This window comes from Ambystoma mexicanum, chromosome 3q, assembly GCF_040938575.1.
Source record: "Ambystoma mexicanum isolate Mex_15411 chromosome 3q, UKY_AmexF1_1, whole genome shotgun sequence".
NCBI lineage: Eukaryota > Metazoa > Chordata > Amphibia > Caudata > Ambystomatidae > Ambystoma > Ambystoma mexicanum.
In genome coordinates, this window is record NC_090926.1 from 1,224,437,598 (window position 1) to 1,224,464,428 (window position 26,831).

The 26,831-nt window shown below is 45.4% G+C and overlaps 1 protein-coding gene across 3 annotated transcripts in view; it reads left to right on the forward strand.

The window, feature by feature from the left end:
* MAST1 (microtubule associated serine/threonine kinase 1) overlaps positions 1-26,831 on the forward strand; it is a 1,484,042-nt gene that overhangs the window by 375,934 nt on the left and 1,081,277 nt on the right. The window lies entirely within an intron of this gene.

Below are 26,831 nucleotides of genomic sequence, written 5' to 3' on the forward strand. Positions count from 1 at the left end.
TCTGAGAAGGCATCAGAAAGTCTGGAGCTGGTTTACAGAAAGACTTTCTTGCCAAGACAATGAAAATCTAGGTCAAACAACATTCAGTCATCCCCTTGGATAATAAGATAGACAAACAATATGGGCTGTCACCATCAGAGATAGTCTTGTTAACCACCTGTCACCATTTGTCTTCATCAGTAGTTTCGGCAGAAGACATTTATTCAAGACCATCTTCAGCAAGTACTTCTCCACTCCTAAGCATGGAGGACGGAGCCCTCCAGGCCAAAGTCAGGAGGATATTTTTTAATTCTGTTTTACAGCTTCGACATGCTAACGCTGAGGTACTATTGGGAGTGGCCAACCAGACACACTGGCGAGAACTTTCAGAGTTTGAACTATACATTCCTCAAGACTGACTCGAAACGTTTCAGGGTGGCTTAGCGGATGCAAAATCCATTGCTCACTACCATCTTGAGGCAGCAGCACATCATGTAAACACCTCTGTGAGAGGAATTGCAATTGGCTTGAACATATGCCGGCAAGATTGGCTATATGCGACTAAATTCACCAAAGAAGTTCAAGAGAAGGTCCTTGATCTTTGTTTCAATGACGTTGACCTGTTGTACTGTTCAGCCAAGGATGAGCTGGTGCAGAAAAAATCTAGCATCCACACAGCAAAGACCCTGTCTGTACTCACAAAACCACCATCTACCAAATCGACAACACAAAGTAGCATTGAGTTTTTCTCCCGCTCCTTTGTGGGATTTTGGGGTTTCCAGCATCGCAGGTCCTATCACAGAAAAAACTACAAAAGACCACAGGAAGGAGGTGTTTCTCCCACTATTCCGCCTCAGCAACATTCTCCTGATCTTCAGCAGACAAGCCTGACAAATGATGTTCCCATGTTACATTAGTGTGGGGACAGCTGTTGTTCCACGTCAAAGCCTGGAGGACCATCACTTCGTATGCTTGGAACCTGTAGATGGCGAGCAGAGGCTTCCGATTACCACTTCCCTCTTTTTCTCGATCATCTCCCTCATTTTAGCCAATGGGCTTCCCCTCTTTAAGGGAAGAAATATCAAAACTCCTCCGTCTGAAATCAAGAGAGGTAGTTCTTCCAAACTAAAGAGGTGAAGTTGTCTACTCATGTCTATTTACGGTGCCCAAATCAAAACAGGCTGGCCTGCACACCATATTAGACCTGGTGATCTTAAATCTGAATTTAGCCCTAGAAGAAATCAGGACGATCAGTCCCACACAAATAAAGTGTGCCCTTTATGGTGGCTAGTGCGCCAGAAATTCCTGAGCTTATCAGAGGGGAAGGCTCATTTCCAGCATCAAAGGTTGCCGTTTGATCTTCACTTGGCTACACAAGTTTTTACAAAGAGGACATAAGCATTTTCAGCTTTTTTCTGCCACCAGGGTGTCCATGGTGAGAGTTTATTCCCCAAAGGTGACAGAGTCGCATCTACAGATTCTATTGGATTTGCTCTACAGGTTGTAACTATCTGTGAACTGGTCAAAGTCATCTTTGATAGGTACATTAGACCTGATTTTTCATAGGCTTACTCTGAAACACTTTTAAGCCAGTATAGGCAAAGGCAGAAAGATTAAATGATAGGCAGAAGACGTGTGATCTTTTCCTCAAAGCACATTCCATGACAGTATGGTGGTTTCAAAGACCTTTAGGTCTCAGGGCCTTGTGTGTGCTGCAGCTAATGCTGAGACAGTCCTGGTCCCACCAACAGATCCTCAGTCCTACCAAGTGCCGATAACAGATCGAATGGGCCAAGTCCTGCACTGGTGGTACAGTCAAGCGAACTTAACATGTGTGCCCTTTTGTAGACTGTCCCGCTCAAGTAACTATAACAATGAATTCCCCTCTATTAGGTTTGGAAGCTTCCATGGGTAACTTGGGTCAATTAAGAAAAGACAGCAGCACATCAATATTTTGGAGCTCATTGTAATATGTATTGCCTTGAACCCATTCCAAAACAATAATCTAACCAAGTCTGTGAAGATGTGGACCGACTGTGCTCTGTCAAAGTTTTACTTGAGCAAACAACGGAGAATGAAATCTGAACCTCTCACCACAATGGTGATGGAAATTTGGGAACTGGCCCTTTGCCAGGCATTTTGCCTCCAAGAGATTCACCTGCCCGTTACGGGGAATGCTGATGCAGAAACTCTGAGCTGGCTATCATCCGCCAACCACTAAAGGGAACTCAACAAGGAGTGACCTTAAAACTGATTGCAAATTGGGGTCACTGAAGATAGACCACTTTGCCACGCACTCCAACTGTAAATGCCCACATTATGCATCGAGAGAGGGTCTAGGAGATGAGCTAGCGAAGTCTTAATATTGGATGAAAGCCTTCACCTTCCCCCCTCCCCCTGATTCATCAAACATTGTTAACGTTTCAGAACTCAGTCAGAGATTCCCTGATTTTCATAGCTCCAGGAGGTGATCAAGATTCTGGCTTTCAGACCTGAATCTGTCGTGCCATACGCAGTACATCAACCAGAATATACGGGCCTGCTATTTGAGGAAAGAGGCTGGATTTTACCAATGAGCTTAGCTGAGTGATAGAGCCTGAGGCTGAGGCCACTTATCACTATGGTTGGTGAGGGGGGGATAGCACGAGGGCAACAGGTTTATCTTGGAAGCGCAACACAGGTTTGAATCCCGATCCCATGTTTCGATCTCTGGTATTACGCGCATTATAAAAGAACAATTATAACAATTATAATAATTATAACAATATAACTATTAGAATTATCAGGAACACATGCAGGTCATTCAGGCAGCGAGAAAGGCTTCATGTGAAATCAGTATAGAAGCACGTTGTTTAGGTTCTGCCACTGTTCACTAGAAAAACAGAACAATCGGCTACTGGCGTCCCTACGTCTTATCTTTTATGTCATATTTAGTAGCTTTGAGAACTCAGGTGGAATCCTATCTGACATATCTGGTTGCCCTGAGTGTTTATTCAAATTCAGAAGCACAATCTTGTTCCATCTCTAATCCAGTGGTTAAACAAGATTTAAATAGACTTTGTCGCTTGCACCCACAATAAACACTCCTCATTCTAAATGGGATTTGAATGTAGTCCTTGTGGCTATATGCCATAAACCGGTTGAACGAGGCTACGTTCGATATTAAACTAGTCTCTTGGAAAGTGGCTTACCTTATTGGAATCACTTCCATTATGAGAAAAGGCGATATCCATGCTTTATCAGCAGATCATACCTTCACCGATTTGCGTTCTCAATGTCACTGGGCCTAGTAAGGTCAATGTTTTTGTTTCTCCCTTGTTCCCCTCCCATTTGCCTGGTCGCGCTCTGAAACACTTGTGTACGAGTGCAATACAAATAAAATATCACATCATATCAACAGGACAAAGTGGTGCAGCGTACCAATGCTACCTTTCTATCCAAGATAGTATCTGAATTCCATATAAATCAAGAAGTGTCCTTGCCAGTGCTTTTTTCTTATCCTTTCCCAGATGTGGGTAGAGTCCTTCACTGTTTAGATTTTAGGAATACCTTTTTATTTCTGTTTGGATAAAACAAAAGAGTTTGGGATCTCCTCCAATCTTTTTGTGACCTCTGGGAATTACAATCATGTTTTGCAGGTGTCCATGGCCATTATTTCAAGATGGGTGGCTTTGTGCATCCTGGAGTGCTACTCTATCCATAGCCTAACTCAAACAAAAGGACTTCAGACACAACTGGTCACAGCGAAAGCAGCTCCAGTCTAGTTACACAAATATGCACCAAGCAATGTGATCGCTCAAGTAGCAACCTGGGTTCTCTTTCAGCCTTTTGCAGAAACTGCTGTCTTGACATGAGTTTGAGGGTGGACACTCAATTCAGACAAATTGTCCCCAAGAACCTCTTTAGTTAAGAATGGACAAAGGGCCATCCACCACCAAAATTAACGAACGCTTGGAAAATCTCCCAAACCTATGGCGAATATGAGGTGGGACATAGTAACAGTTACTCACCATAGTGACTACTGTACTCTTAGTCCAAAGTCCCCTTTCTTCCATTTGCCCACCCATCTTCCACTCTAAAACTCAATTAGTTAACAGTCAGAGGCTGGGCATTTGGAGGAGGGGCAAGGCAGTGTAAGCTCGAGCCCTACTAAAAAACTAAAAAGGACAGGACATTTTTTGGTGCTACAAAAAGGTGCCCTGGTCCTGTCCTGAAGGGCAGTATGTCACAAAAGTATGAAGAAAAGAAGACTTTAAACTAGGAGTAGAGTAGTCACTTCTGTGATTTTATGTGCAGCACATTTTACTGGACAATTTAGCTTTGAATTAAGTATGTTGCTGGCCCCCGCTATCAGTAGAACCATTTGAAACAAAGAACAATTTTAATAGACCGCTTTAAAGGAACAGACACACATTCTTCATCAGGTCTGTTTGGGGTGCCAGCCTTAAGAATACACTTTCTGATGCACCGACACATTTAGATCATCTTAAAAATACGGGCTCATAGATATGGGTTAAATTGTCAATGTAAAGCTCACATTTAGTGTATTTTTTTGGAGTGGGAGGCTTTGTGAACAAGGACTTTCATCCTTAGTAAACACAGATGTGTCCATTAACCTTTGAAGCAGTTATCATAAGTCAATGAATAATGGCTCTGTGCATTCCTGGTTTTAAGAAAGCTGACCTCTGTACCTCTCTATAAACATACAGTTGTATGTGAATCCAAGGTAGCAGTTTACATTCACGGCATAAAAAGTTACATGACATATATTGGCCCTCATTACGAGTCTGCCGGTAACCCGCTGGTTCTACCGGCGGGTTACCGGAAGACTCGCCTTACCGTTTTGCCACCTATGATACATATACCTTACACCACATCTGTGGACACAGGCCAGAGGCTTGGCCGAACATCCATGCACCATAGAATGCAACTATGGCTGTGCGTTTACGGTCTAGCAGCACATATAGCCATCAAACTCGAACACCTGACGTACCTGAACACCTCTGCCACTAGCATACAGCGACTGCCAACCATAAGGAATTTGGTATAGCTGGCCACACATCGACTCTTTCTTTCAACAATAGCACTCTATTACAAACCTCCAACAGCACCCATCTACCTGCCTGAACTCTTTGGGTAGCTTAGTCGAGCCTAGCCAGCCACCGATTAGACCGGCCAAAAATGCACACACACATCACCTAATCTAAAATTCTTAGAACCTCCAGTACATTGACTATGGTCACCGAGGGTGTTCCAGCCACAAAGCGCATTGAGGCCATACAAATGGAGAAAGAGCGCTATATAAATAACCAAATCCAATACAATACAATACCTGATCTGATCCCGGTGCTACAGGGATATCACAGGTTGGAGAGGAACAGTAAGTTCCCATAGGACTCCACGGGAATGGGAACACTGAAGCACCGGCACCGTTAGTAACGGTAACAGTGCTTCAGTGAAAAATCTGCCGGTAGGGGCCAGATCTACCAGCAGGTCAGGTCTGCCGGTAGTTCACATCCCCTACCGGCAAACTCGGAGTGAGCCGGTCCAGAAAAGGTGCCGGTAATGTTGACTGGCTCACTAATAATAAGTGCCATTGTGTCCTATGTAACAGAGGTGTGCTATTTACATTGCTAATAACGCTAAAATAATAGATTTGTATTCATACATATTCTAGACATCTCATGTGATTCATTATAGTCTTCTGTGTATCACTTCTCTATAGAAGGTTTAAATACAAGTTGCACAGTTTATTATATTCCCCTTTCAAATAGCAGCATAAATACAGAATCTCCTTTGCATTACCTAATTTGGTTTTCAGTAAAGCGTTTTGGTCTTGTTATGTTTTACATTAAATATGTTGATATTTCAGTGCAGTATTGCAGTGCAGAGCAATTCTGAATTCACCTTATAGTAATGGACAGCATTACATTTAATCAGACAATATTTTACAAGGTGCAGATCAGTTCCCAATGGCACGGAAAGGCTACAAAACAATGGTGTGCAAGGTTTCCCGCATCAGTGTCAGTGGTTAAGATTCATTCAGAACCTTCCACCCTTCTGATATCTTAATTATAGTTTGCGTCCGTTAGTATGCCCAGCTGTGGGACTCTGGCTTTCTGCATCAGAAGGAACCAAGCAACACCTCACTGACGAGGGCCAACAAGGCGAACCATGTCTGTGATTCCTTGCGTTTCCCTATGGAGGGGACCTGGTCTAGCAGTTCATACTGGACTGATCCCATTGGATGCAGGACCAAAAAATATTTTTTATTTATTTCATGTGTTACAGTTTATAAATATACTTTACACATAATATAAATACATAATAAACACAATCATAATTCATCAAAAGCAATACTGTCACGACCCGCCAGACCTGGTGAGTGTGGAATAGATGGCGCTTCAGGTGCCATTATTGAGACTTCACGTTCTTTTTTAACGTAATATGCCGTCTATTTGTTTTTCTAACATGGCCACTGCCAGTCCGAGTTTTATGCAGTCAGAACTGGCGCTCGGCGTGTTTCAACCCCTTTCACTCTGTGCTTTGGGCTCTACACTGCCAGTTATTTCCTCTTGGCTCAGGTGAGCCCTTCTATCCTGCCTTTCGTTTTTCCTTGTCTATGTTTGTTGCTCCTTCGGTACTTGCCGCCTGGTTTTCTCCTTTCCGTTCCTCTCCTCGCGCCGATACCACGGCGCATTTTTCTCCTGTTCCATTTCTCTTCTCTCGGCAGTCTCTGCCTCTCTTCCCACCTGTCGTTCCTTTCCCCTTCTCTCCCTGCTGTCTCTCTGTTCTTTGCTATTCCTTCCCTGGATCCACATTATTCCTGTTTTGGGTCCCACTTACCTTGCTGTGGCATTCCGTGCCTGGTTGGTTTCTCCTCACTCCATTGCCTGCCGGATCCTTCTTCCGAACTCCTCTCTTAGGATTGCTACCGAGTCATCAGTCTTTCCTCTTCTGAAGTTTCCGTCCGGAATTCACCTTTCCATCCACTACGAACATCTTCAGGGTTTTTTTGTGCCTTATCGGCTTTTTCCCCTTTCGGCTATTCCGGCAGATTCACCACTGGAGTACTTTCCCCAGAAGTGTTCACGGTGGCGAACTCCCGGGGTATACCATATCTTCATGAAAAGAAGGATTATCGACGAAGACGCAATACTACCACCAGCTCCGCCAACACAGGTGAGGAATCAGGGGAGGCGTTTTCCGACGGCGAGCTTGATAAATACTTAATAAAATAAGTAAAAATAGGAAATATAAAATTACATACATTTTACAAGGTTAAACAAACAGTTAAACAATTAACCAATACAATTGTAATTGTAAATGTGCATAAAGAAAATAACTAAATATGTTGCAAAAATAGTGCAATTTCAGCTCCTATTAACTTATAATAAGGTAGGTAGGAGATAAATCTCAAAACCACCTACTCTTATCTTTCCCTGTTAAAATCTATATGCTCTCATCCTAATCACTCAGCAATATAATTATGCATCACTTTAAATAACATCATCCCAAAAGAAGCATTTGCCCACAGATCCTCCTCAGGTCACAGACTCCTGTCAGTTCCGCAGATAGTAATTATCGTGCCTTCTTGATTCTATATGGTTATTCCCACAGTCCTCTCTATCTTCTGCCAGACATTATACATTGAGATGAGTAATTTCATATTCTTTGTATTAATACATTGTAACCAGAATGCCACATCTCTTATTAAGTGAGGATTATGTACATAGTTATCACACTGTGTGAGATAGATCTTAATCATATTGGGACATTCTGATAGTAAGTGCTTAGCAGTTTCTTTGGCTTCTCTGTTCTTACATATCCGACACCAATGGTCTGCCCAAGGGATATGGGTTACAGTGACAGTAACTGCCAGTACGGTCAGATAGTCCAATCTCATGAGCAGGATAAAATGCCTAAGTCTAGGAGAAGGGCAAAGGTTTAGATATTGCTGAGGCTTCTTAAACGTACACAGTATATATGTTTTGGATTGGTACTTTTTTAAACTATTTAGATGGACATCATTTTCAATCCCACATCTCTATACTTTTAATTAATGCTTGTTTCATTATACCAATATCACTCCCTCTTCTCTGTGACCAACATATGTCATCAAAAGATATTTCCATACTCTTTTTTAATTGGCGGTTCATAGACCCCTTAAGAGTTTCCTGACACATGGATGTTAATAGACAATTTCCAGGATTATTACTCATTGTAACATACAATTCTGCCCTTTTTTTAACACTCTGGATTTAAGTGACATGAAACCAAGTTCTAGCCTAATAATAGCATCGGAATGCAATCGGGGAGACCTAACGTTTTCCTCTAGAATTTGCCCTCTATGACCTGTAACCATCTTAAATCAATCGATAAAAGAGATTCCAGGCCATTGGTTATCATAGGGGCAAATACTTGGGTATAAAGCTGACAACCCCCCCAGATGGTATATCCACCGTGATTAATAGTGAAACGGTGCACCATAGCCGTAATCTGTGCAGCTCTAGTTATGCGCGCTTGTTTACAAGATGTGTAGTCACCCATATCTCAATTCCAAGATATTTGTACTGAGAAGTGTAGTAAATCTCAAGTTCTTCAATCATTAGCCTAGGACGGGCAATCTTCCAATTGGTATAGACCATCAACTTTGATTTTTCACAGTTAATGATTAGACCATTACAATCTTCATAAACCCATAATGCTTCTTTATATCTCATAGGGCAGCTAAATGTATGATCTAATATAACAAAATCATCATCATAAGCCAAAACCGTACAGTGAGCAGAGCCAATCTTTGGTGAACAATTATGGACAGACATCACAGCAATCGGCAGACCGTAAACAAATAGGTTATATAATAGGAAAGCGGTAACTCAGCCCTGCTTAACCCCTCTGTTTTGTGGTATTTGCTTGGTCATGTTCCCTTGCGAGTCTAATTTGAGGGATACAATGGTGTTATGGTGTAATAACCTCAAATAATATAGCAAACCCTCAGGACAACCCACTGACTTGAGTTTTGCCCAAAGTTTTTCTCTGGGTATCATGTAAAATGCTGCTTTGAAGTCCACAAAGAAGGCGTATAGTGGTGGATTGCCCTTAGTTCTAGCCCTCGTGCGGAGTGTATCCATGATTATAAGGTTATGTGTAGTCGAATACCCACGTCTAAATCCAGATTAAAGGCAACAGAGGAGACTCGACTTGTCCACCCAAGCTTGAAGTTCATCGAGCAAGAGTGTTGCAAATAGTTTGCCCGTACAATCAAGCATTGGCAGCAGTCTATAGCTGCTCGGGTCCATCTTATTGCCTTTCTTAAATATAGGTATTAAGAAGGCAGTCTGCCATGATGGGGGTATTATTCCTTCAACTAACACCTTATCAAAACGGATTGTTAACAATTCAGCCCAAAATTTCAGCTTACTCTTAAGGGTTATATTTGCCAGGCCATTGGGCCAGGTGCACGCACGGATTTTAACCTCTTGATCTTAGTTAGCAGTACATCATAGGTCACTCTGAAGTGGTGGTGCTGTAAGTACTTCCACTAGATTGTCAATATTAGTTAAACTATTTCGACTTTCCAAAAAGTACTCCCATTGTGGAGCTCCTATGGGATTGATCAACTGTGTTTTACCTTTAGCACCCCCAATAGCACCCAAATATTTCTGGAATTTCTGGTACTCAACACATGGACTGTTTTCTGCCAACTGTTGATTTTATCTGCATATATCTTCGCTTTAATTTGAGATCTACATTTATTCTTAGTAACTCGACAGGTGGTATGAAAGGGCTTACGTGTAAGACATGTTTTCTTTGCCATATGAATCTCTGCTCTCCGCTCTCTTTTTGCATCTCTAATGTATTGATTGTAAGGTTTGCCTTTAAAGTGCTCATTTCCTATCATACTCACAACAGAGGTGGCATGTGTACTTGTAAATAATGAAATCAAGTATTCAATAGCCACCACCGACATAGATCCAAACACACCATAATTGGGCATATTCTCTGCTGACACTGCAAGTGCCGCTTTGGTTATATTTGTTTGACCAGCGAATGCAGGTTGCAGCGTAATTTACTAACATATCACCCATGGGTTTAGGATTATGAGGGATTTCATCAGCTTCAAACGTAAGGGTTAATGAGTCATGGTCACCCCATATGTTTGAGCTAACCATCATATCCTTTACACAGGAGGCGATGACGGGGCTTATAAAGATATAATCAAGTGCACTCTGAGAGTTACTGTTTCTCCACGTATGATTCCCTGGGCAATCACTCAATTGGGGTCATTACGACCCTGGCGTTAAGGGTTTAACGGCGCCTTAAAAGGTGTCGGCGCCGTTACACCCTTAACGCCTGATTACGAGGTCCCTTTGCGGGACCCGAGCCGTTAAAGTAGGGTGCCGCAAAGGGACCTCGGTGCTAATTACGGTACCGCAATTTGCGGTACCGTACTTAGCGCCTTCCCCAGTCCCATTGAGCCCTATGGGGCGAAAATGGGAATGGGGAAGGGCCATGGTGAAATGGGGAAATACCGCCCCGCCAACCTTGGAATGGGGCGGTATTTCCCCATTCCACCATGGCGGACTTGTTAGAACACCGGCATCAACCATGGTGCTAATAGCGCCATGGTTTAGTGCCGGGGTTGTAATGAGGGCCAATGTCCTCCCATTAACCACTTCTAAATCCCAAATGCGGAAAAGGTTCAGACAACACAATCCCTCTGGATCAGTCATAGAGTGAATCATTATGCTCTTAGGTTTTAGGTGGGGATTGGTAGAGGTCCCTTTCTGCCCCCCCACCCCCATATGGCAGTTAAAATCTCCCAGGGAGCAGTGGCCATTGTACCAATAGCTCATGCATAGCCTCCTGCAAGCACTCTCTATGATCAGCCCCAGGCGGATTGTACAGGCTAATCAGTAAAATTTGCTCCCACACACCACCCATGTGGCCTTCAATTTCAACGGCAATCAAATTATAATCGCAATTAGTAGTTTAGCAGCAGGATTTAACAGCTTGTGACACACTGATAATCAGCCCCGTGTATGGACGTCCTCGTAAATCCTTTTTTGCCAATGATTGATAGATCCGATACCCATCCAGAATCATAAACACAGTCAGCCACGTTTCCTGTAAACAAAAGCAGGTGTGGCTCACGATATGCGAGAGCGATCCAACGGGGGCAAATAAGTGTGTAAAGCCTCTACAATTCCAAGAAAGAATGGTATATTCTCAGGCAAATCTGCAAGCCACTTCAAGACGTTCTGGATGTCTGTCAGTTGAACTTCTTTTCCTTGCGGGAGCTGCGGTGTAGACTGCACCTTTTGTATCTCCTTTTTGTCTGTCTTAGGCCAATTTAGATCTTCTTGCTCTGGATATACATCAAGATCAATATCTGCCACCACCAAACTCTCTTTATAACTACGCATCAACTGTGCGGTTACTAAGATTTTGCAATGGATTGCAGATACATTTGGGTTGGGACATTTAAGTGGCTCGACAAATTCAAAGTCATCCAACTTGAGCACTCTAAGTTGCGGCACTGAGTGCAATCTCGTAAGAAATTCAGATCTTGTTATCCATCTGCATTCATCTTCTTGGTACAAGTTCTTGATTATGCAGATGTGGTTGCCGGATTGCCCAACGGGATTCAGTTTCTTTTCTAGGACAGGCAAATAAATTTTCTTTGTCGAACTGGTCATAACTGAGCGCTTATTGGGTCTAGAAGAATTTGTATCAGCGTCCTCTCGGGCCTGAGGTGACACAGGTTCAGTAATCCCTTCTTCTAAGGATACATTGCCTTTTTCAGTTATGAGCCAGCCAACTGTTTTAACCACCCACTGCATTAGCAGCACTATTTCTGGCTCATGCTGCTCTTTTCTTAGACTTTTTACTGCGTTTTGCCTCTAATGCAGTTTCTGGGAGTGGCGAGGCAACCGCACTTGTGCGCTTGTTCATAGCCTCCCTTCTTGCCAGTCTACGTTGTTTCCAAGAGAAATAGATGACCGATTCATCCACTGTGTTCTGTTGAGGCACTGGGATTACTGCAGGCTCCTCTAGTATTCGAATTGCTGCAGACAAATCACCCTCAGCCTATTCTTTAGAGTTGTTATTTCGATCTCTTGGAGTAGTCGTATGTCTGATATTGTCCAAGATATGACCGCACATTTTTAACAAGATTTTCATAGCGAACTGCAATGAGGCCGTCGATGATTGCATTTCTGCTGTATCCGTGTTACCTTGGAATGAATCTTTACTACCCTCTGATGCAGTTGCAGCTACGGCTCCAGTTATACTTATAGCATCCCCCTTGCAATGGTGCAGGACGTCTAAAAAGCAATGCTGTGGAAAGTTACTCAGAACAATGCAAGTGGTTAAGATTAATTCATACTCTTACACCCATCACATGTTTCTTTTATAGTTAATATTTAGTTTCAGACCTGTCTTTCTCATTTTCCAATTTTGCTGTATCCTTGTACAGTGTTCAAGTACCAATGGCCAGTTAGCTCTATAGAAATAAGCTTGGCAATTGAATGCATTTGTTTGGCTTTGGGTGTCACAGAGGAGCTCATTTTCAATGTCCTCGGGTGGACAGCTCAGGGCAATGCGCTCGCCTTGGAAGCAGGACGACACAGAGCAACACAGGTTCGATTCCCCAGATCTGCGCTTAGAAACCTCTGGGTATTAAGCATGTTATAAATAACCAATTACAATTACAACAAGTAAAGGTGCTACAGACAGTCGTAAAGGTGTTACGCCTGTCTTAATACCTTTATTTCTGCCCCGGGATAGGTTCGGTACATAACTGGAGTTTGAACTTGGTTTCACGTCAGCATGACATTTTCTTGCTGGCCTAAAACCAATGGATTCCTATAGACTCTACCTGCTTTTTACACTGGAACTGAATGTTTAGTTCTCAGTGGTTTGAGGCAGAAGTAACTGTACGCCAAAGCAGGGATGAGAACTTCCCTAAGTGCCCGACAGAACTTTCATGGAGGCCATTCCTAGTGTGGTGGCGGTATTACGATAAATCGTTGCGATTGCCTGATGATGTGCTCATTAGTGCCTTGGTGTTGTGGTGTCTACTAACCAGATAATCAAATTGGATTACCTCTTGCTGTTTGGCGCAGGGCATTCTGGTAAAGCTGTGCTCGCTGATGGAGGTGTCAGAGCCAGAAATTGGCTACGTGTAGAATTGGTGCTGGAGGACACAAAAGAGGAGTTGGAAAAAACGATTTCCCCCTTCCCCCGAGCTATGCCAGGTTGGCCTCGGGTGGAGAAGAGAGAATGAGTTGTGCCCTTGTATGTAGTGAATTGGTAAATAAGCTACTGGAATGCATTACGAGAGAATGAAAATAGAGGTAAGGTTGTGAAATAATGCATGTGAGGCTTGCCAGGTCAAAGGAAACATGCACATTAAGGAGAACTGCAATTTGCGGTACCGTACTTAGCGCCTTCCCCAGTCCCATTGAGCCCTATGGGGCGAAAATGGGAATGGGGAAGGGCCATGGTGAAATGGGGAAATACCGCCCCGCCAACCTTGGAATGGGGCGGTATTTCCCCATTCCACCATGGCGGATTTGTTAGAACACCGGCATCAACCATGGTGCTAATAGCGCCATGGTTTAGCGCCGGGGTTGTAATGAGGGCCAATGTCCTCCCATTAACCACTTCTAAATCCCAAATGCGGAAAAGGTTCAGACAACACAATCCCTCTGGATCAGTCATAGAGTGAATCATTATGCTCTTAGGTTTTAGGTGGGGATTGGTAGAGGTCCCTTTCTGCCCCCCCACCCCCATATGGCAGTTAAAATCTCCCAAAAGTATAATTGGGTGTGCCCAGGGAGCAGTGGCCATTGTACCAAAAGCTCATGCATAGCCTCCTGCAAGCACTCTCTATGATCAGCCCCAGGCGGATTGTACAGGCTAATCAGTAAAATTTGCTCCCACACACCACCCATGTGGCCTTCAATTTCAACGGCAATCAAATTATAATCGCAATTAGTAGTTTTGCGGCAGGATTTAACAGCTTGTGACACACTGATAATCAGCCCCGTGTATGGATGTCCTCGTAAATCCTTTTTTGCCAATGATTGATAGATCCGATACCCATCCAGAATCATAAACACAGTCAGCCACGTTTCCTGTAAACAAAAGCAGGTGTGGCTCACGATATGCGAGAGCGATCCAACGGGGGCAAATAAGTGTGTAAAGCCTCTACAATTCCAAGAAAGAATGGTATATTCTCAGGCAAATCTGCAAGCCACTTCAAGACGTTCTGGATGTCTGTCAGTTGAACTTCTTTTCCTTGCGGGAGCTGCGGTGTAGACTGCACCTTTTGTATCTCCTTTTTGTCTGTCTTAGGCCAATTTAGATCTTCTTGCTCTGGATATACATCAAGATCAATATCTGCCACCACCAAACTCTCTTTATAACTACGCATCAACTGTGCGGTTACTAAGATTTTGCAATGGATTGCAGATACATTTGGGTTGGGACATTTAAGTGGCTCGACAAATTCAAAGTCATCCAACTTGAGCACTCTAAGTTGCGGCACTGAGTGCAATCTCGTAAGAAATTCAGATCTTGTTATCCATCTGCATTCATCTTCTTGGTACAAGTTCTTGATTATGCAGATGTGGTTGCCGGATTGCCCAACGGGATTCAGTTTCTTTTCTAGGACAGGCAAATACATTTTCTTTGTCGAACTGGTCATAACTGAGCGCTTATTGGGTCTAGAAGAATTTGTATCAGCGTCCTCTCGGGCCTGAGGTGACACAGGTTCAGTAATCCCTTCTTCTAAGGATACATTGCCTTTTTCAGTTATGAGCCAGCCAACTGTTTCAACCACCCACTGCATTAGCAGCACTATTTCTGGCTCATGCTGCTCTTTTCTTAGACTTTTTACTGCGTTTTGCCTCTAATGCAGTTTCTGGGAGTGGCGAGGCAACCGCACTTGTGCGCTTGTTCATAGCCTCCCTTCTTGCCAGTCTACGTTGTTTCCAAGAGAAATAGATGACCGATTCATCCACTGTGTTCTGTTGAGGCACTGGGATTACTGCAGGCTCCTCTAGTATTCGAATTGCTGCAGACAAATCACCCTCAGCCTATTCTTTAGAGTTGTTATTTCGATCTCTTGGAGTAGTCGTATGTCTGATATTGTCCAAGATATGACCGCACATTTTTAACAAGATTTTCATAGCGAACTGCAATGAGGCCGTCGATGATTGCATTTCTGCTGTATCCGTGTTACCTTGGAATTAATCTTTACTACCCTCTGATGCAGTTGCAGCTACGGCTCCAGTTATACTTATAGCATCCCCCTTGCAATGGTGCAGGACGTCTAAAAAGCAATGCCGTGGAAAGTTACTCAGAACAATGCAAGTGGTTAAGATTAATTCATACTCTTACACCCATCACATGTTTCTTTTATAGTTAATATTTAGTTTCAGACCTGTCTTTCTCATTTTCCAATTTTGCTGTATCCTTGTACAGTGTTCAAGTACCAATGGCCAGTTAGCTCTATAGAAATAAGCTTGGCAATTGAATGCATTTGTTTGGCTTTGGGTGTCACAGAGGAGCTCATTTTCAATGTCCTCGGGTGGACAGCTCAGGGCAATGCGCTCGCCTTGGAAGCAGGACGACACAGAGCAACACAGGTTCGATTCCCCAGATCTGCGCTTAGAAACCTCTGGGTATTAAGCATGTTATAAATAACCAATTACAATTACAACAAGTAAAGGTGCTACAGACAGTCGTAAAGGTGTTACGCCTGTCTTAATACCTTTATTTCTGCCCCGGGATAGGTTCGGTACATAACTGGAGTTTGAACTTGGTTTCACGTCAGCATGACATTTTCTTGCTGGCCTAAAACCAATGGATTCCTATAGACTCTACCTGCTTTTTACACTGGAACTGAATGTTTAGTTCTCAGTGGTTTGAGGCAGAAGTAACTGTACGCCAAAGCAGGGATGAGAACTTCCCTAAGTGCCCGACAGAACTTTCATGGAGGCCATTCCTAGTGTGGTGGCGGTATTACGATAAATCGTTGCGATTGCCTGATGATGTGCTCATTAGTGCCTTGGTGTTGTGGTGTCTACTAACCAGATAATCAAATTGGATTACCTCTTGCTGTTTGGCGCAGGGCATTCTGGTAAAGCTGTGCTCGCTGATGGAGGTGTCAGAGCCAGAAATTGGCTACGTGTAGAATTGGTGCTGGAGGACACAAAAGAGGAGTTGGAAAAAACGATTTCCCCCTTCCCCCGAGCTATGCCAGGTTGGCCTCGGGTGGAGAAGAGAGAATGAGTTGTGCCCTTGTATGTAGTGAATTGGTAAATAAGCTACTGGAATGCATTACGAGAGAATGAAAATAGAGGTAAGGTTGTGAAATAATGCATGTGAGACTAGCCAGGTCAAAGGAAACATGCACATTAAGGAGAACACTGTCGAAAGGCAACTCTGCATTATAAAGCATATATACAGAGGCTGTCTGGCACCTTAATCACAGGCTTTCAGACCTTCCTGCACTGCTGAGGGCTATTTATTTTGTATTTATTTATATACAGGAGGAACAATGCTCTTTTGATCACAAAATAACATACACTAGATAAGAAATCGGATTTAATTTAACAGGAAGCAGTGAGCTTCTTAGAATGGGGTGAGTTTGAGGGACATTCTGACTAGGTTGTGGAGCGGAGTAAATGGAACAGTCACCAGGGACAATACATAAGTGGACATAAATAGATTAAGGACAACCAACATTGGATATTTTTAAGTGCAGGTAGACTGTACGGCCAGCTGTGCTCGGGATGTGACCATGATGGGTGAAGTGCTAGAGTGGAGGCAGAGGAAGCAAGGGACAGAGGCAGGTTAGAGACGAGGAAAAGGAAAACTGTTAGCTATCAGGCAGATGAGAGGTAGTTTAAGAGGGTAACTCAGAGGTGAGAAGGAAGGCTTTTAGGAGACACAAGGGTAGGAGGCAGAACAGAGATTACGAGAAGGCTTGTAGATTTTGATAAAGGAGGATAGATACAGTGGTGCCTTACCATGGATAGATTTGTGAACCAGGAAAAGATATTTAAATCTGACCCTGTTTTGCATCGTCAGCCATCCAGCCTGGTGACGGTACGAGGACGTAGGTGTGAAGTGAGGGAGTTCAAAGAGAGTCCCGGTAGCGAAGTTAATGATCTTGCCGAGAGGACAGAATGCATAATTAAGGAGACCAAATAGGATGCTGGCACAGAAGTCTAGGTTAGAGAAGACACAAGTGGTTAGAGGAGGTTGATTCAAGTTAGGCCTAAAACTGCCTGGTTTTATAAACAAGAATGCTTGGTGGAAGTATGGGAATCTTAATTGAAGGTGATGTTTGGTCTGAGGCTCCACTGAGAGCAAGGCCCTCGACTAGGTTGCCTGGAAGTTTTTGAGAACTGCTAGGAGCTTTATGGGATGTTAACAGTGGTGTATGAGAGTGGATTCGTCTTGGCCTGCAGTTTGGCTCTTCTGTGAATTAATGCATAATTCAGCCTTGTCCACCCATCTAAACCAGGGCTGCAGTTACCTCATCCTGGTAATAGAGGCCAGCGTGGTAATCATAGAACCAGAAGGGTTATAGAGTCTGAGAGCCTCATTACGACCCCGGCGGTAGCCGTGCTGGTAAAAACGGCATGGTTGCCACCAGAGTCGTGTTTTTTTCCAGCGCCTGGCTTTGGGGAATGACCGGGGCATTACAGCCCCGGCGGTCCCGGTAATTCCCAAAAGTCAGGCACTGGAAAAATTAACTCCCCATTCCCATTCGAGTCCCATTGGACTCAATGGGAATGGAGAGGACGGAAGCACCAGCACTGTGTTCAGCAGTGCCGGTGCTTCAGTCAAAGTCTGCGAGCGGGTGCCATTCTGCCCAGCAGGTCAGACCTGGTGGGTGGGAAGGCACCCGCCCGCAGAACTCGGGAGTGTGTCGATCCGGTAAAAACAGTGTCAGTAGCTTACCGGCACTGTTGTTACCGGACCGGCACACTCGTAATGAGGCCATGACTCTTGAACCGAGTGCCACTAAAATGTATTATTTAATTATTTTGATGTGTGTGGAGTGCTGCATATCACCTTCCTACTGCTTCACATCCCTTGTCGACGTTATACAAAGCGATATGACATTCCAAATAAGACATGACTAAACATGACATAGTACAGCAAGACATTGCAATGCACGATTTCTAGTGCTTCCAAAGGGGTGAGCAGGACAATACCTTTACTTTGTATATACAGCCCTTATTGGACTAATATTAGCACCATCTGTGTGTTGGGGAGGAACGGAGGGCCCGTTTTCGGGGGTTGGGGGGGAAGCTTGTCAGGAGCTGGTGATGGTCTTCTCCATGATGCCGCGAGGAGGGCCATCAGTGTAATTGGTCTCAAGTTGGCAGGTTGCCTTTCTTGAGTGGGAAGATACCACAGTGCGTTTTGGTGTCTGAAAGTGCTTGTGGATCTTTGGGTTCCTAATAGCGTTAGAGATTTCTGGGCATCTGATTGGATGCTTTGGTCTCCAGGAGGCACAGACTATTGGGTGCCTGATTGTGTCCACTCTGCATACATGCTGGTCATTTATGGCTTCTCTGCTTCCTGACACGATGGTCCTCCCTTCCTGTCTTGTTAGCGTAGAGATTCCATGGGCCGGATTCAAGAAACGTGTTTTGGCGCCAGTGAGGAGAGCGCCAGCTAGCCCACCTCCACACGTGCCCCCCAAAAAGGAGCAGCACAATTCACGGGGCGCATCTGAATGAGCGCATCATTCAGATGCTATTTTCTCAATGGAGCATTTGTGCAAATAAGTGGCCCTGGCATGCAGCCAATTTAATGGCCCATCCCGAATTCACAAAGAGGAGGTGCTTTTAAATGCCATGAAATGAGAGTCCTCCGCCTGTGCCTTTTGAAACTGTTATATGGGTGTGGGGGCACGGATCCTGAGACCCTGTCATGATTCCTTTTTTGAAGTGTCGTGGTTGTCACACTTGTATTGCCATCAGCCAAACGGGGATGGAAATGCTTGGTTGCTGGGATCCTGCTAGACATTTGTATTAGGAGGGCATTCAGACACTAATGTATGCATGGGGGTTGGACAGCACTTCTTTGCACTATTGTCCAGGCCCTACTGAAATGCTTAGGTCCTCTGTGAGAGTAAGGTGACCTGAGCGGGTTCTCTGCGCTGCTTTCATTTGCCTTCATGTGTGGGAAGCTGGCCCCATGTATTCTGGTACAGATCAAGAGGAGATGGCTCATTTTTCTGGACACCTGTGTCACATTGTGCTGGACACTGCCTGCTCTCCAGGTCTGCTGTGCTAATTGCACCGGGATACCGCCCAACGCTATTAGCATTACCGTTACTCTGCTATTAGCGCTGGATCCCGAGTAGCGGTACGTCAGTAAGTTCCCTTTCCCCGTTAGGTCCTGTGGACCCAATGTGGTTGGGGGGGCACTATTGCCGCTGGGTGGGAAGTATGATTTTTACCCCCAGCAAAAAGGTGGAGATTAAATGCCAAACTTTCCAACCGCAACTCATAATAGAGCAACCCTTAAATGCGGAGGCATTAGCGTTACCATCATATTTAAGGGCTACCGGCCAACTGGTAGAATGGCTGAAGTAGGTGGATGAGCGGGTGATGTATCTGGAACGGGTGAAGTGGGTGGAACGGGTGAAGTGGGTGGCACGCGTGAAGTGGATGGAACGTGTGAAGTGGATGGAACCAGTGAAGTGGATAGAATTTGTGAAGATGATGTATGTGGAACGATGATGCATGGAGAAAGGTAACGTGGGTAGAACAATGAAAGGAGCAGTGCGTAAGATGGCTTCGATTGCATGGAACGAATTGGAGTGCATGGAATCGGTCGTAATACATGGAACAGTTCGGAGTACATGAAACGGATGGAGTAAATGGAACCATTAGAGTGGGCTCGATCTCAAGCTCTTAAGGTAAGCCACCATATCACATCCCCACGCTTCCTCTCCTCTTAACACCACCACTCAACTAGAACACAGCGATACTATGACACCATTCGGTATAGCTGTTCTCATACTATCATTTGCCTCATACTCCCCATCACTTTAACTAAACACCGCTGGTTACCCACCCTCCAGACTAGGCGTTCTCCTCAGGCCTAATGCAGCCAGAATCGGTCTGGATAACAACTTGCCAGAACCAACACATACTCTTGATCTCTCAACCACCACACCTACCGCTAAAAAGCAGCTATCACACGAATGCCACACCAGCTGCACACATATCCGGTGCTCACACGCACCTTATGACTCTCTCTATTCTCTCTACTGACTTGAACTTCGGTTCCCGAGGGCGTTCAACCTACCAGCGCCTTGAGACCATACCAATGGTGCATAAGGCGCCATATAAATGCAAAGTAACATAACATAACATAACTCGTGATGAGGCCCTATAAACTGTGGTCTCTGATCTTGGTTGTTATCTGCATGTGTTGGATTCTAAGGTTTGCCTTGGCCTGTTTGCATGCCCAGTCTATGACCGTTCACCTTGTGCTTTTGCTTCCTCTGTTTGAGATCCCAGACTGGCTTTCTTTCAAATGTTTTGGTCACCAAACTGCAGCCACAGGCTAATGCTTGGTAATTAGCTTCCTGTGCTTGGGATTCTTGGCTGGTAGTAGCAGGTAAACCCTCGGGATGCAGCTACTGCTTAGTCGCTTGTAAGATGTCCGTTTCGTTGACTCCTTGCCTGGTTCCCCCTGTGCTGGGTGCATGCGACTCACAGAGACTTCTTTAAGGGCACGCCTTTTCACTTAGCATCATTAGACAAGTGATTCAGGCGCCATGTGTCAACTCTTTGGGAAATGTGCTTTACAGTTTCTGGTATGTGCGTGCCTTACGTGATCAAGTCACGTGTTCGTGCATTTTACTGAGCTTGGCGTGCACCGCATTTAGAAGGCATTTTGCTACTTTTCAAGCACATTTCCAAAACTGTGCCCAGAATCTATGTGCACAGCGGTCGGCAATGCAGTCCTAATTTGCACTCTATTCATTGTTGCTAATAGAAAGACAGTGCATGTTTGCCAATAGCCTAGAAAAAGTTCTATCAGAACCAGCTCAGGAAGTCTGTGCCGCTTGCTCCTCAAACCTCACCACTTATAGCCTGGAGCGCAAACATCACCACTTATGACCTGTAGCACAAACTTCACCACTTATAGCCTGGAGCAAATACCTCACCACTTATAGCCTGGAGCACAAACCTCACCACTTATTGCCTGAAGCACACTCTTCACCACCTATAGCCTGCAGCACAAACCTCACCACGTATAGCCTGGAGCACAAACATCACCACTTATAACCTGTAGCACAAACTTCACCATTTATAGCCTGGAGCAAATACCTCACCACTTGTAGCCTGGAGCACAAACCTCACCACTTATTGCCTGAAGCACAATCTTCACCACCTATAGCCTGCAGCACAAACCTCACCACGTATAGCCTGGAGCACGAAGCTCACCACCTGGAGCACAAACCTCCCCAATTATAGCCTGGAGCACAAACCTCACTACCTGGGGCACAAACCTCAACACTTATAGCCTTGAGCACAAACCTCACCACTTATAACCTGGAGCACAAACCTTACCACTTATAGCCTGGAGCACAAACCTCACCACATATAGCCTGGAGCACAGACCTCGCCTCTTATAACCTGTAGCACAGACCTCACCACTTATAGGCTGGAGCACAGACCTCACCACTTACAGCCTGGAGCACAGACCTCGCCACTTATAACCTGTAGCACAGACCTCACCAATTTCACCTGTAGCGCAGACCTCACCACTTATAGCCTGGAGCACAGACCTCACCACTTATAGCCTGGAGCACAGACATTGCCACTTATAGCCTGGAGCACAAACCTCGCCACTTATAACCTGGAGCACAGACCTCGACACTTATAGCATGGAGCCCAAACCTCGCCACTTATAGCCTGGAGCCCAAACCTCGCCACTTATAGCCTGGAGCCCACACCATGCCACTTATAGCCTGGAGCACAGACCTCACCCCTTATAGCCTGGAGCACAGACCTCACCACTTATAGCCTGCAGCACAAACCTCACTAACCTCACCACCTATAGCCTTGAGCACAAACCTCACCACTTATAGCCGGGAGCACAGACCTCACCACTTATAGCCTGGAGCACAGACCTCACCACTAATAGCCTGGAGCACAAACCTCAGCACTTATTTCCTGGAGCACAGACCTCACCATTTACAGGCTGGAACACAGACCTCACCACTTATAGCCTGAAGAAAACACCTCACCACTTATAGCCTGGAGCACAAACCTAACCACTTATAGCCTGCAACACAGACCTCGCCACTTACAGCCTGCAGCACAAACCTCACCACTTATAGCCTGGAGCACAAACCTCACCACTTATAGCCTGGAGAACAGACCTCGCCGCTTATAGCATGGAGCACAAGCCTCACCACTTATAGCCTGGAGCACAATCCTCACCACTTATAGCCTGAAGCAGAGACCTCACAACTTATAGCCTGGAGTACAAACCTCACTAACCTGTGAACAACCCTACCCAAAATTCAGACACAATATGCTAAACTAGCTATGACTAAATGACCACTAACTCTAAAACCTAATCCGGCCCTGACCGCTTCCCGGACCTGGATACCCTATCCCTGCTTCATTACAAATCTGTTGTCATACGGTAACGCTAGCCTATGGCTCTACTGTAATTACTGCATCTCACTGCAATATGTGACCGCAATATGTAACCATAGCACCACTGCATCAATGTAACCTGCAAGTGTTAACCAGGGCTGTCTCTCCATGTTATGTACTCTTTGAATTTATTGTAAATACACCTTAAATATACTTGTATTGTATTTGCTGCGCCCAGTTACCTAAGGGTTAGGTGGGCATTACCAAATAAACAAACAAACAAACAAACCTCATCACTTATAGCCTGGAACACAAACCTCACCACTTATAGCCTGAATCACAGACCTCACCCCTTATAACCTGGAGCACAGACCTCACCCCTTATAGCCTGGAGCACAGACCTCACCGCTTATAGCCTGGAGCACAAACCTCACCACTTATAGCCTGGAGCACAGACCTCACCACTTATAGCCTGGAGCACAACCCTCACCACTTATAGCCTGGTGCACAAACCTCACCACTTATAGCCTCGATCGGAGCACAACCCTCACCACTTATAGCCTGGAGCACAGACCTCACCACTTATTGCCTGGAGCACATACCTAACCACTTATAGCCTGGAGCACAAACCTCACCACTTATAGCCTGGAGAACAGACCTCGCCGCTTATAGCATGGAGCACAAGCCTCACCACTTATAGCCTGGAGCACAATCCTCACCACTTATAGCCTGAAGCAGAGACCTCACAACTTATAGCCTGGAGTACAAACCTCACTAACCTGTGAACAACCCTACCCAAAATTTAGACACATTATGCTAAACTAGCTATGACTAAATGACCACTAACTCTAAAACCTAATCCGGCCCTGACCGCTTCCCGGACCTGGATACCCTATCCCTGCTTCATTACAAATCTGTTGTCATACGGTAACGCTAGCCTATGGCTCTACTGTAATTACTGCATCTCACTGCAATATGTGACCGCAATATGTAACCATAGCACCACTGCATCAATGTAACCTGCAAGTGTTAACCAGGGCTGTCTCTCCATGTTATGTACTCTTTGAATTTATTGTAAATACGCCTTAAATATACTTGTATTGTATTTGCTGCGCCCAGTTACCTAAGGGTTAGGTGGGCATTACCAAATAAACAAACAAACAAACAAACCTCATCACTTATAGCCTGGAACACAAACCTCACCACTTATAGCCTGAATCACAGACATCACCCCTTATAACCTGGAGCACAGACCTCGCCCCTTATAGCCTGGAGCACAGACCTCACCGCTTATAGCCTGGAGCACAAACCTCACCACTTATAGCCTGGAGCACAGACCTCACCACTTATAGCCTGGAGCACAACCCTCACCACTTATAGCCTGGTGCACAACCCTCACCACTTATAGCCTCGATCGGAGCACAACCCTCACCACTTATAGCCTGGAGCACAGACCTCACCACTTATTGCCTGGAGCACATACCTCACCATTTATAGCCTGGAGCACAAACCTCACCACTTATAGCCTGGAGCACACACCTCACCACTTATAGCCTTGAGAACACACATCACCACTTATAGCCTGGAGCAAACACCTCACCACTTATAGTCTGGAGCATAAACCTCACCACTTATAGCCTGCAGCACAGATCTCACCACTTATAGCCTGCAGCGCAAACCTCACTACTTATAGCCTGGAGGACAGGCCTCACCACTTATAGCCTGGAGCACAAACCTCAACACTTATAGCCTGGAGCACAGACTTCACCACTTATAGCCTGGATCACAATCCTCACCACTTATAGCCTGGAGCACAACCCTCACCATTTATACCCTGGAGCACAGACCTCACCACTTATAGCCTGGAGCACAACCCTCACCACTTATAGCCTGGAGCACAAACCTCACTAACCTCCCCACTTATAGCGAGGAGCACAAACCTCACCACTTATAGCCTAGAGCACAACCCTCACCACTTATAGCCTGGAACACAAACCTCACCACTTGTAGCCTGGAACACAAACCTCACCACTTGTAGCCTGGAGCACAATCCTCACCACTTACAGCCTGGAGCACAAACCTCACCACTTACAGCCTGGAGCACAAACCTCACCACTTACAGCCTGGAGCACAAACCTCACCACTTATAGCCTGGAGCACAGACCTCACCACTTATAGCCTGGAGTCCAAACCTCAACACTTAAAGCCTGGAGCCCACACCTCGCCACTTACAGCCTGGAACACAATCCTCTCCACTTATAGCCTGAAGCACAGACCTCACCACTTATAGCCTGGAGCACAAACCTCACTAACGTCACCACTTATAGCCTGAAGCACAGACCTCACCACTTATAGCCTGGTGCACAAACCTCACCACTTATAGCCTGGAGCACAAACCTCACCACTTACAGCCTGGAGCACAGACCTCACCACTTAAAGCCTGGAGCCCGAACCTCGCCACTTAAAGCCTGGAGCCCACACCTCGCCACTTATAGCCTGGAACACAATCCTCACCACTTATAGCCTGAAGCACAGACCTCACTAACGTCAACACTTATAGCCTGAAGCACAGACCTCACCACTTATAACCTGGAGCACAGACCTCACCACTTATATCCTGGAGCAGACCTCACTACTTATAGACTGGAGCACAAACCTCCCCAATTATAGCCTGGTGAACAAACCTCACCACTTATAGCCTGGAGCACAGACCTCACCACATATAGCCTGGAGCACAAACCTCACCATGTATAGCCTGGAGCACAGACCTCACCACTTATAGCCAGGAGCACAGACCTCACCACTTACAGCCAGGAGCACATCCCTCACCACTGATAGCCTGGAGCACAGACCTCACCACTTATAGCCTGGAGCCCAGACCTCACCACTTATTGCTTGGAGCACAGATCTCGCCATTTTTAGCCTGGAGCACACCCCTCACCACTTATAGCCTGCAGCACAAACCTCACCACTTATAGCCTGGAGCACAGACCTCACCACTTTTAGCCTGGAGCACCCACCTCACCACTTTTAGCCTGCAGCACCCACCTCACCACTTTTAGCCTGGAGCACCCACCTCACCACTTATAGCCTGGAGCACAGACCTCACCACTTATAGCCTGGAGCACAGATCTCACCACTTATAGCCTGGAACACAAGCCTCACCACTTATAGCCTGGAGCACAAACCTCACTAACCTGTGAACAACCCTACCCAAAATTCAGACCCAATATGCTAAACTGGCTACGACTAAATGACCACTAACTCAGAACCCTAATCCAGCACTGACCGCTTCCCGGACCTGGATACCCTATCCCTGTTTCATTACAAATCTGTTGTCATACGGTAACGCTAGCCTATGGCTCTACTGTCATTACTGCATCTACTCTAACCGAATTTTAATGCCCCACTGCAATATGTGACCGCAATATGTAACCCATAGCACCACTGCATAAATATAACCCGAAGGTGGTAACTATGGCTGTCTCTCCATGCTATGTACTCTTTGTATTTATGTAACTAAGCCTTAAATATACTTGTATTGTACTTGCTGCGCCCAGTTACCTAAGGGTTAGGTGCGCATTACCAAATAAACAAACAAGCAAACCTCACCACTTATAGCGTGGAGCACAATCCTTGCCACTTATAGCCTGGAGGAACAGCCTCACCACTTGTAGCCTGGAGCACAAACCTCACCACTTATAGCCTGGAGCACAAACCTCACCACTTACAGTCTGGAGCGCAGACCTCACCACTTGTAGCCTGGAGCACAGACCTCACTAACGTCACCACTTATAGCCTAAAGCACAGACCTCAGCACTTGTAACCTGGAGCAGAGACTTCGCCACTTATAGCCTGGAGCAGACCTCATCACTTATAGCCTGGTGAACAAACCTCACCACTTATAGCCTGGAGCACAACCCTCACCACTTACAGCCTGGGGCACAGACCTCACCACTTATAGCCTGAAGCACAAACCTCACCATGTATAGCCTGGAGCACAGATCTCACCACTTATAGCCTGGAGCACAGATCTCACCACTTATAGCCTGGAGCACAAACCTCACCACTTATAGCCTGGAGCACAAACCTCACCACTTATAGCCTGGAGCACAAACCTCACCATTTGTAGCCTGGAGCACAGACCTCACCACTTATAGCCTGGAGCGAGCACACCCCTCACCACTT